General features: G+C 46.2%; 1 protein-coding gene across 8 annotated transcripts in view; it reads right to left on the reverse strand.

Moving 5' to 3' along the window:
• Positions 1 to 10,000, reverse strand: part of fra (neogenin protein frazzled) — a 348,970-nt gene that overhangs the window by 169,429 nt on the left and 169,541 nt on the right. The gene's annotated exons all lie outside the window — the stretch shown is intronic.

The following is a 10,000-nucleotide window of genomic DNA, read 5'->3' on the forward strand; positions in this document are numbered from 1 at the left end:
CTCTCTCTCACACAATCTCTCTCTCTCTCTCTCTCACTCTCTCACACACACACAATCTCTCTCTCTCTCTCTGTCTCTCTCTCTCTCTCTCTCTCTCTCTCTCTCTCTCTCTCTCTCTATCTCTCTCTATCTCTTTCTCTCTCTCACACACATCAACATTCCCCAGCCGCCTCGCCCCTCGCCCCCCCCCCTCTCACCATTTAACAAAGTCATTACATCAACAACAACAAAAGTTACGCATTTAATTCCAGCGGGTTTTTTTTTTGTATGTTTGTTGTTTGTTTATGATGTGGTGGACGTAGAGAAGCGATATAGACCAGATCTGGTCGACATGGTGGGAAGGGACCTTACGTCGACCAGGTTGGCAGTGTGTGTGTGTGTGTGTGTGTGTGTGTGTGTGTGTGTGTGTGTGTGTGTGTGTGTGTGTGTGAGAGAGAGAGAGAGAGAGAGAGAGAGAGAGAGAGAGAGAGAGATTTGGCTTTCTTTCTCTTATATGTACATCATTTCTCTATTACACACACACACACACACACACACACACAATCATACATACACACACACACACACACACAATCATACATACACACACACACACACAATCATACATACACACACACACACAATCATACATACACACACACACACAATCATACATACACACACACACACACACACACACACACACACACACACACACAATCATACATACACACACACACACACACACAATCATACATACACACACACACACACACAATCATACATACACACACACACACAATCATACATACACACACACACACACACACACACACACACACACACACACAATCATACATACACACACACACAATCATATATACACACACACACAATCATATATACACACACACACACACAGACAATCATACACACACACACACACACACACACATACATACACAATCATACATACACACACACAATCATACATACACACACACAATCATACACACACACACACACACAATCATACATACACACACACACACACACACACACACACACACACACACACACACAATCATACATACACACACACACAATCATATATACACACACACACAATCATACACACACACACACACACAATCATACATACACACACACACACACACACACACACACACACACAATCATACATACACACACACACAATCATATATACACACACACACAATCATATATACACACACACACAATCATACACACACACACACAGACAATCATACACACACACACACACACACACACATACATACACAATCATACATACACACACACACAATCATACATACACACACACACACATACATACACACACACACAATCATACATACACACACACACACACACACATACACATACAAGCCAGGTAACCCATTTATTGACCAGGCCCCCAATATGGAGAGGGAGGACGAACACCTTGGCATTGTCTGTGGGCCATACGCCGCGCTCAGAGCCCCGAACCCCCCCCCGAGGGGACGGGGGGGAGGGGGGTAGCCTTTGTGCTCAAGGGGTCGTATACCGCCGTGCTCAAGGGTCGTATACCGTCGTGGTCAAGGGTCGTATACCGTCGTGCTCAAGGGTCGTATACCGTCGTGCTCAAGGGTCGTATACCGTCGTGCTCAAGGGTCGTATACCGTCGTGGTCAAGGGTCGTGTACCGTCGTGCTCAAGGGGTCGTATACCGTCGTGGTCAAGGGTCGTATACCGTCGTGGTCAAGGGTCGTATACCGTCGTGGTCAAGGGTCGTATACCGTCGTGCTCAAGGGTCGTATAACGTCGTGCTCAAGGGTCGTATACCGTCGTGCTCAAGGGTCGTGTACCGTCGTGCTCAAGGGCCGTATACCGTCGTGCTCAAGGGTCGTATACCGTCGTGCTCAAGGGTCGTACACCGCCGTGCTCAAGGGTCGTATACCGTCGTGCTCAAGGGTCGTACACCGCCGTGCTCAAGGGTCGTACACCGCCGTGCTCAAGGGTCGTATACCGTCATGCTCAAGGGTCGTATACCGTCGTGCTCAAGGGTCGTATACCGTCGTGCTCAAGGGTCGTATACCGTCGTGCTCAAGGGTCGTACACCGCCGTGCTCAAGGGGTCGTATACCGTCGTGCTCAAGGGTCGTATACCGTCGTGCTCAAGGGTCGTGTACCGTCGTGCTCAAGGGTCGTGTACCGTCGTGCTCAAGGGTCGTATACCGTCGTGCTCAAGGGTCGTATACCGTCGTGCTCAAGGGTCGTATACCGTCGTGCTCAAGGGTCGTGTACCGTCGTGCTCACAAGGGGTCGTATACCGTCGTGCTCACAAGGGTCGTATACCCTCTGAAACATCTATAGCAATTCCCCCTTAAATTTCCCCTTAAATTTCCTAAAGAATGGATTCCAAATCCCTAAAATCCCTCTAAAATCCCATCCCAAGCGAGGGGATTTTACTTTCGTATGTAAATTAGGGATTACATGACTCCCACTATTTTCTCCACAAGTGTACAATATCATGGACTTGCAAGGCGCATATACGCCCTTCTTCCCACCTCAATATCCATTTTCCAAATTAAAATTTTTTTTCTGAAGAAATTTAAACGCCTTAGGAAGGTCTCTGGTTATTTCCTGCTTTAGCAAATTAAAAAATAAAAAAGGTTTATTTAATGTTAAACGCTTGAGTTATCTGTGTAAGCATACACGTACGTTAAACAATAAATGGTTTAGGTTTTTTATTAAGTAAAAATGTTTTCCGTTTTCTAAAAATATATACATTTTTTTTTCGATTAAATTTATCTGCCCATTATTATTATTATTATTATTATTATTATTATTATTATTATTACTATCATTATTACACACACACACACACACACATATATATACATATATATATATATATATATATATATATATATATATATATATATATATATATATATATATATATATATATATTTTTCTTTTTTCTTTTTTTTTTTGCTTTGTCGCTGTCTCCCGCGTTTGCGAGGTAGCGCAAGGAAACAGACGAAAGAAATGGCCCAACCCCCCCCCATATACATGTATATACATACGTCCAGACACGCAAATATACATACCTACACAGCTTTCCATGGTTTACCCCAGACGCTTCACATGCCTTGATTCAATCCACAATATATATATATTGGAAAGGATCACAATTTTGCGCGTGATCAAGATATTCCTATGAGTCCACGGGGGAAAATGAAACACGATAAGTTCCCAAGCGCACTTTCGTGTCATAATCACATCATCAGGGGAGACACAAGAGAGAAATATAACAGTCAGTTGATATACATTGAAGAGACGAAGCTAGGACGCCATTTAGTAAACATGCGATTTTCCCCGTGGACTCAAAGGAATATATATATATATATATATATATATATATATATATATATATATATATATATATATATATATATATATATAAACGCCCACACTGGCACATATACATACATATACATACACAGACATATACATATATCTACACACACACACTGGGACATATCCAAACTTGCTGCCTTCATCCATTCCCGTCGCCACCCGCTACATAGCCACTCCATCTACCACGACACGTACACGATCAATACTAAAACTAAAACCCTTTCTTACTATAAACACAACATGGACTTAGCTCTGCGTTCTCCACAAATAAACAAAACAATGGTTAGTCCAACCAGTCCCAGCTCAGAGACCCGTTAAAAAAATAAAAATCTGATCCACTAGACTGTAATGGACTGGAATAATACTATAGAATATATCTAATAACTCGATCACACACACACACACACACACACACACACACACAGGGGTTAAAATCAATCATACAATATCAGGTACAATGATTGTGTGTGTGTATATATATATATATATATATATATATATATTTCGTCTGTTTCCTTGCGCTACCTCGCTAACGCGGGAGACAGCGACAAAGCAAAATAAATAAATAAATAAATATATATATATATATATATATATATATATATATATATATATACATATATATATATATATATATATATATATACATATATATAAAGACGCCCATACACGCATATATACATACGTATACATATACACATCAACATATACATATATACACAGAAATATAGACATCCTAACTATACACGGAGATCAAAAAAAAATCTACATTGGATCGTACATTATATAAACATCTATATACATCAGGAAAATCACTGAACTATGTCTATACATCAGACCGAACGACCTCTCTCATGGGTCACTGGTCGTTAAACCCAACAAACTACCAATACATCCAATTGTATATATTTTTATCTATCTATCTATCATACTTCGTCGCCGTCTCCCACGTGAGCGAGGTAGCGCAAGGAAACAGACGAAAGAATGATGGCCCAACCCACCCACATACACATGTATATACATACACGTCCACACACAACACATATACATACATAACAGTTTCAACGTATACATACATATACATACACAGACATATACATATATACACATGTACATATTTCATACTTGCTGCCTTCATCCATTCCCGCCGCCACCCCGCCACACATGAAACAGCAACCCCCCGCACACACATGTGTGTGTGTGTGTGTTTCTATACGTTAAAATGTATATACATGTATATATATATACGTCTACGTACAGTGTGTGTGTGTATATATATATATATATCCTCGTCTAGTTACCCTCTCGTCCATCCCGGCGATCCACCCGCCACCAGCATATCTCTCCCCCTCCACTCTTTAGTATCCCCCTTCCCCAGTCTACCATTACCAGTCCCTCTCTCCATCGCCATGTTGACTTAATCTCCCCCCCCCCCCCCTCACTACCACTTTATATCTCCCTCTTAAGTAGAGTCATTATCTCCCAAGTTCGTCAGGGAGAGAGAGAGAGAGAGAGAGAGAGAGAGAGAGAGAGAGAGAGAGAGAGAGAGAGAGAGAGAGAGAGAGAGCAGAGACCTTGTGTGTGTGTGTGTGTGTGTGTGTGTGTGTGTGTGTAGGGGGTGGAAGGACCCCCCCTCCCTCCCTTCACAAGTCTTCCCCTCCACTACACACACACACACACACACACACACACACACACACATACACGCACGCGCGCGCGCGAGCGCGACACGTGCATCCAATTTACCTCAGCGTCACTGTGGTATATTGTCTGGCCTTGAGAACATCCTTGTGTCCCATCTCGTCTGTGACAACGAGGGGCCGTCCGTAGACACGGGTCCCGTCCCGTGAACCATTCATCTGTCCCCAAGAGATCTCATCTTATCTTCTTCTTGGCATGTTATCAAAGAGAGCGTGTGTGTGTGTGTGTGTGTGTGTGTGTGTGCGAAGGGAGGGAGGAGGAGCGAGGGTGTGACATACTTTGGTGAAAGGAGAGGAGGTGATGAAAGACTGGCGGATGATGAAGTGTGGCAAGACGGGATGGCATTGCAAATGAGTTTCTTAGGTGGGGGGAAAAAAAATTTAATAGTATGCCAAGCCATACCTTACAGACCTATGTTTTGGGAGATTCGCCTCTCTCACTTTTGAGAGAGAGAGAGAGAGAGAGAGAGAGAGAGAGAGAGAGAGAGAGAGAGAGAGAGAGAGAGAGAGAGATTGAAATAGAGGACCAACATGGCAGCTTTGGTCCCACAGTGAGTTAGGAGGATAGACCACACAAAGGACCCTTAGACCACTGTCCACTGTTCCACAGTCCACTGTTCCACAGTCCACTGTTCCACTGTCTACTGTTCCACTGTCTATCATCTTGTTTCAGACTGGAATGGGGGAGGTGGAATACAGCGTGTAACATCTTCCCATTCCATCTGTTCCAGACTAACCCTTCACCTCCCATCATGGGACAGGCCTGCCCACCTCCCATTCCATCTGTTCCAGACCCAAATCCCCTCAGCCCCTCCCACTATTGAAGGGGGGGGGGTAAACAGACCCAAACATCTGGTCCCTAAACACTCTCTCTCTCTCTCTCTCTCTCTCTCTCTCTCTCTCTCTCCCCCACACAACCCTCCCCCCTCCGCAACAGCAGTCGAGTCTCCCCCTCCCTTTCCCCCCTTCCTCCACTATCACCACTACAACCATCACCAGCGCCCGTGAACACAACCCATTCCTAAACCATCCCGGGACATTCCCATACACATCCCCCTTCCTTTCCCCATCCCACACCCATCCCATTCCGTCCGCCTCTTCCAGTACATTTGCGTCTCTTCCTTCCCATCCCCTTTCCCACCGTTTATCTACCGCCTGACCCCCTTTCCTACACGACTTATCTACCCATCTACCTCAATATACATATCACACACTACCCACTACAATATACTGCTCCCCCTCGTCAGTTTTTTTTAAGTTACCTTCTACCCACTACAATATGCTCCACCCCCTCCTCAATTATCTATGCCACTTCCCACCCACTTCAATATACTCCACCCCCTCCTCAATTATCTAAGCCACTTCCCACCCACTACAATACGCTCCACCCCCTCCTCAATTTTCTAAACCACTTCCCACCCACTACGATATATTCCACCCCCTCCTCAATTTTCTAAGTCAATTCCCACCCACTACAATACGCTCCACCCCCTCCTCAATTATCTAAGCCACTTCCCACCCACTACAATACGCTCCACCCCCTCCTCAATTTTCTAAGCCACTTCCCACCCACTACAATATATTCCACCCCCTCCTCAATTATCTAAGCCACTTCCCACCCACTACAATACGCTCCACCCCCTCCAGAAATTTCCCAGCTATTCTCTACCCCCACTACAATATACTGCACCACTTCAATTTCCTAAAGTACCTCTTTCCCCTTACACTAAATTCCACCCCCCCCCCACCTCAACATGGTAAGCTACCCTCCCCCCCACAACATTAAATGACCCCCTCTTCAATCTACCGATATTTCTTCCCCCTCCTCTTTTCTCTCCCCCCCTCTCCAAACTCCCTCCTTCCCCCCCCCCCTATTCAACGAAGTTATGAACTTCATCCTTACCAAATCACTTCCTAAAGACTTCCCCCCCCCCCTCTCTCTCTCTCTCTATCTTCCCCCCTCCTCCCCCTCCTCAACCTCCCCCTCACCCCTCCCTCCTGTACCTGCCACTACCCATCTTTCCCCCCCTATACAACACGTCACCACTCCCGTTTTCCTTTTGAGGGGGGGGGAGGGGGGGGAAGGGCTTGACGATTACCCCCCACCTCAAACCCCCCCCACCTCAACCCCCCCCCAAGCAAGACGCTAATGTGGAGACACCTGGCGGCAGTCGGGCCACACACGCGCTCGTGGTCGTCTTTTGTTTTTGGGAGGGAGGGAAGGAAGGAGGGGATGTGGGGGGGGAAGGAAGGAGGGGATGTGGGGGGGAGGGAAGGAAGGAGGGGATGTGGGGAGGGAGGGAAGGAAAGAGGGGATGTGGGGGGGAGGGAAGGAAGGAGGGGATGTGGGGGGGAGGGAAGGAAGGAGGGGATGTGGGGGGGAAGGGAAGGAAGGAGGGGATGTGGGGAGGAGGGAAGGAAGGAGGGGATGTGGGGGGAGGGAAGGAAGGAGGGGATGTGGGGGGGAGGGAAGGAAGGAGGGGATGTGGGGGGGAGGGAAGGAAGGAGGGGATGTGGGGAGGGAGGGAGGGAAGGGGAGGGGGCAGCTAGGTAATGCCTCACACACACACACACACACACATACACATACACATACCAACACACACACACACACACACACACATACACATACAAACACACACACACACACAATCTCTCCCTCTCTCTCTCTCTCTCTCTCTCTCTCTCTCTCTCTCTCTCTCTCTCTCTCTCTCTCTCTCAGCGAACGGACCATCCCAGAGACCCCAATCATCCTAGAGACCCCTCATCATCCCAGAGACCCCCATCATCCCAGGGACCCCTCATCATTCCCCTTCCCCCTACTCCCCTTCCCCCTTAGCCAGCGCTCAGGGTTCTTGTGCTGTAGGCTGGAGAGAGAGAGAGAGAGAGAGAGAGAGAGAGAGAGAGAGAGAGAGAGAGAGAGAGAGAGACGCTGCTCGCTGGTGCTCTGACGAACCCATCTTTCCCCCACCCCCCACGACGAAGACCATCCCCTGGTCTTCCATCCTACCTACCCAACAACCCAAGTCTTCCTCCTGTGGTCTTCGATCGCCATCTGGTCATAACGATAAGACCACCCCACACCTCCCTCCCCCCCCCCCCCTTCCCTCCATCTCGAACACCCCCTCCACCTCTTAAAACTTACCAACCCCATCTCGTCTTTCTCTCCCCCCCCCTCGCCCCCCTCGCTCGCCCCGCCCCCCTCATCCCTCATTATCATATTCCAATCGTCTCTATTTATCGTTTATATTTATCGTTTATATTTATATCATCCCCCTTTTTCTTTTAGGGGTGAGACAGAGGAAGAGGGGGGTGCAGGGGGGGGCAAGGGGGCGGGGGGGCTAAGGAGAGAAAGGCCCCCCTCCCCCCTCCTCACCTCACACCCCCCCAATGGCTTTCAAGACTCGGTGCCTTTTATTCCCAATAAATATGGTTACGACCTCTCTTTTTGGAGGGGGGGGGGAGTAGGAGGTGGGGGGTGTGAGTATATCGGGGGGGCGGGGGGGGGGAGGAGGAGGGGGGTGTGTGGAGAGAGTCATACAAGAAGGCACACACACACACACACACTATCCCTCCCTTTCCCTTCCCTGTCCCTCCCTCTCCATTGTCGTCGGAAACGCGAAGTACTGCGATCACCTGGGAGGGTTCTAAGAACAAGAATATATTTTTTTTTTTAACAAAATCTTCACTGACGCACTTCTGAGATAGATAGATAGATAGATAGATAGATAGATAGAGAGAGAGAGAGAGAGAGAGAGAGAGAGAGAGAGAGAGAGAGAATCTATTTTCATGGTCCACTTCGGTACATGAACTTCAACAGTGTGTATAGTTATCATATTCCAATAAACAAACTGGTAAGTGTATGGTTACGAGAGAATGAACTTGTTAATGTCGTGTGTCTATTCTTTATATATGTTTTCCGCCCTTAGCTGCATCCAGTTATGATAAAGTTTTTATTATCATTATCAAAAACTATTACCCGTTATATCATTATTATTGTTATTATCATTATCATTATAACTATTATTACCCGTTATAATAATAATAATAATAATAATAATAATTATTATTATTATTATTATTATTATTATTATTATTATTATTATTATCATTATTTTGAAATGGTTTGGGCACATGGAGAGAATGAGTGAGGAAAGATTGACCAAGAGGATATATGTGTCGGAGGTGGAGCGAACGAGGAGAAGTGGGAGACCAAATTGGAGGTGGAAAGATGGAGTGAAAAAGATTTTGTATGATCAGGGCCTGAACATGCAGGAGGGTGAAAGGAGGGCAAGGAATAGAGTGAATTGGATCGATGTGGTATACCGGGGTTGACGTGCTGTCAGTGGATTGAATCAGGGCATGTGAAGCGTCTGGGGTAAACCATGGAAAGTTGTGTGGGGCCTGGATGTGGAAAGGGAGCTGTGGTTTCGGGCATTATTGCATGACAGCTAGAGACTGAGTGTGAACGAATGGGGCCTTTGTTGTCTTTTCCTAGCGCTACCTCGCACACATGAGGGGGGAGGGGGATGGTATTCCATGTGTGGCGAGGTGGCGATGGGAATGAATAAAGGCAGACAGTATGAATTGTGTGCATGGGTATATATGCATGTGTCTGTGTGTGTATATATATGTGTACCTTGAGATGTATAGGTATGTATATTTGCGTGTGTGGACGTGTATGTATATACATGTGTATGGGGGGGGTTGGGCCATTTCTTTCGTCTGTTTCCTTGCGCTACCTCGCAAACCCGGGAGACAGCGACAAAGCAAAATAAATAAATAAAATAAATATATCATACATGTATATCTTCCTATGAGTCCACGGGGTCCCGCGAAATGATAAGTTCCCAAGTGCACTTTCGTGTCATAATCA

This window comes from Panulirus ornatus, chromosome 26 (genome assembly GCF_036320965.1).
Source record: "Panulirus ornatus isolate Po-2019 chromosome 26, ASM3632096v1, whole genome shotgun sequence".
In the NCBI taxonomy this organism is placed as follows: Eukaryota; Metazoa; Arthropoda; class Malacostraca; order Decapoda; family Palinuridae; genus Panulirus; species Panulirus ornatus.